We start from the raw sequence: 2,254 nt of genomic DNA, 5'->3' as shown, positions 1-2,254 counted from the left end.
TCGGAACTCGGGTCAAAACCAGATTCTAGTAGTGTTTAGGTATTTTGAATACTAATATACAACTTGCATGCTGAGCTTGCTACACAGGAGCGTATTGTACTTGCATACATGATAGATCATAGAAGAGCTGTCCTTCTATTCGATCAGGTGGTGAGAAACATTTCAGGAGAGGTAATATTCAGTAGTACTTGTCTAAGTTAATTTGACATACATGCGCGTGAATCCCTGTAATTTTGTTTACCTTGGAAAGTTTTGCTAGTTTATCTGAGAATAATTGATGACAGACTGGTGAATGTATCTGTGAAAGTGGTTCTGGTTGTGATCCTGCAAAAGCAGAAAGATGTAGTTGTTGGACATGGAGGTAGACTAGGACAGCACCAACCACAATGCCCTTTAATTTTGTCACACTTTGAGTGCGGAGGTTAGCTTGTTGGGAGTTGCTGGGGTAATTGTTTATCCCTAATCATGGAGTAAACAATAGTATATTAAAGCTTTAGTACGTACACGGCAGCTTTGAGTGCTTTTCTGATGGAGCAACTTTGAAGTTGTTGGTTGGTGATAAGACTATCATCCTGCGGGAGAGTCTCCCTGCTCTAGTTTTGCGCGTACTGCTAGTTGCTACAGCAGAGCTCGATTGGAGACATACCTCTCACACTATACCTTTGGCTCTGAAAGGAAGAAACTGCAGAGAGAGCACAAACCTGCATGGCCATCATGAAGGCAACTCGACCAGACTACTACATGTGCAGGTCTCTCCTACTCTTCCTCTTCTTCTCCTCCTTCTTGCTCTTCTTTCAATATCTGAGAACTATTATCTGCAGCCAGCCCAGCCATTGGTGATGTCGTTATGATGAATTTGAGCTCTGCGTAGTTCGTTGAGATGGAATCTAAAGCTGAATTTGTCCCTGTTAAAGGCTCGCACGGATGAAATAAAACGGTATTGTTTCACCATACTTGTTGTACCCCCCGTTTTTTTTGGTTGCGTTATGTACTCCTATTTTTGATTTGTTCATGTTCCTATTTCGGATTATGCTGCATCTGCACACGGGTGTAACGGAAATTTGAGAAAGCCTAGTTTCGTCTATTGAACTACATGCAGCTAGAGAATATGGTTGTCTTGTGTGTGTCCCATAAGGCCATGTGGCGGTGACGCTTGGTCCTCGCAGGCGATGAATCGGCCTCTGGCGGCAGGGTGGTATTCTAGACAACCAAAGAGTGGAGAAGGTCTTTTCGTCAAAATGAAAAAAAGGGTGGAGAAGGGGATGTGCTCTAGGAGGGTATTTGCTATTTGTCTCTTTTTTTTCTTAGCGAGAGAAATTTTTAATCTATTCATAATCAATTATGTTAGTGCAAAAAACACCAGATGTAACAAAAACTACAATCAGATCCGTGGACCACCTCTCGTTGACTATAAGTACTGGCTCAAGCCAAAGGAGCGCCACCGTCAATACCCTTTCTTCAGCACAGTTTGAAGATAAGGCCTAGCCTAGACAAGGTAGCAAGCGACAGAAGAAGATAAGAGCATCTCCACTCGTTCGCCCCCCAGCGCACCGGCCGGCGCTTTTTTGGCCCTGGGGCGATGTAGTTCCCAGCCACACTCTTAGGTTTCAGCCCCAAGACGCGCATAAATTCAAACTTGACATTTCCCGCTATCCAAAAAACGCCACAAGCTCGGCGATCAACGACTGCCACATAGTTCGGCGATTACCATGCCACAGTTCAGCGATCAATCATACTCGAAAGTTTGGCGTTCAAAAGGAAGGACGCGTAGGCAATGCATCAAACGGCGGCGTTGTCCTCCGGCGTCGGACTGGCGAGAGTCGGTGTGCGCGGGCTGGTCGACGTCGGTGCGGCTTCTGTGCTGGGTGTCGTGGAGGCATCATCGCTCGCGCTTGGCGGCGGCGTTGGGGTCGGCGTGGGAGTTGGCGCGGTCGTCGACGACATCTGGTTCAAGATGAGGCCGCGCTCCGCCAGGTACCACGCCTTGACCTGCTCGTCCATCGTCGACATGTCCGCCCCCATCAGGAATGCCAGGTCGGTGTCCCTCTTGTTCGCGGTGACTCGTTGGTCCGGAGTAGGTCGAACTTGACGGCGCTGTTCATCATCAACACCGACCACCGCGCCTCGGACTTTTCTTCCCTCTGGGCGGCGTGGTTCTTTGCGTTGGTGATGCACTGCTCGAAGGATGCATGCAACCACTCAGTAGCCGGTGAGACGTTCTTCGCCGTTTTGGCTCGTTTGTTGCCGTCAGGGC

General features: G+C 48.3%; 1 long non-coding RNA gene across 1 annotated transcript; it reads left to right on the top strand.

The window, feature by feature from the left end:
* Positions 1 to 496: 496 nt before the first annotated feature.
* Positions 497 to 1,089, top strand: LOC125540700. The gene is made up of 2 exons (XR_007297362.1): positions 497 to 749; positions 822 to 1,089. It is a non-coding gene; the product is annotated as an uncharacterized LOC125540700 (long non-coding RNA).
* Positions 1,090 to 2,254: the final 1,165 nt, after the last annotated feature.

Source organism: Triticum urartu, chromosome 2 (assembly GCF_003073215.2).
Source record: "Triticum urartu cultivar G1812 chromosome 2, Tu2.1, whole genome shotgun sequence".
Classification (NCBI taxonomy): Eukaryota; Viridiplantae; Streptophyta; class Magnoliopsida; order Poales; family Poaceae; genus Triticum; species Triticum urartu.
Note: the sequence above shows the minus strand (reverse complement) of the source record. Positions and strands in the feature narration are given on the sequence as shown.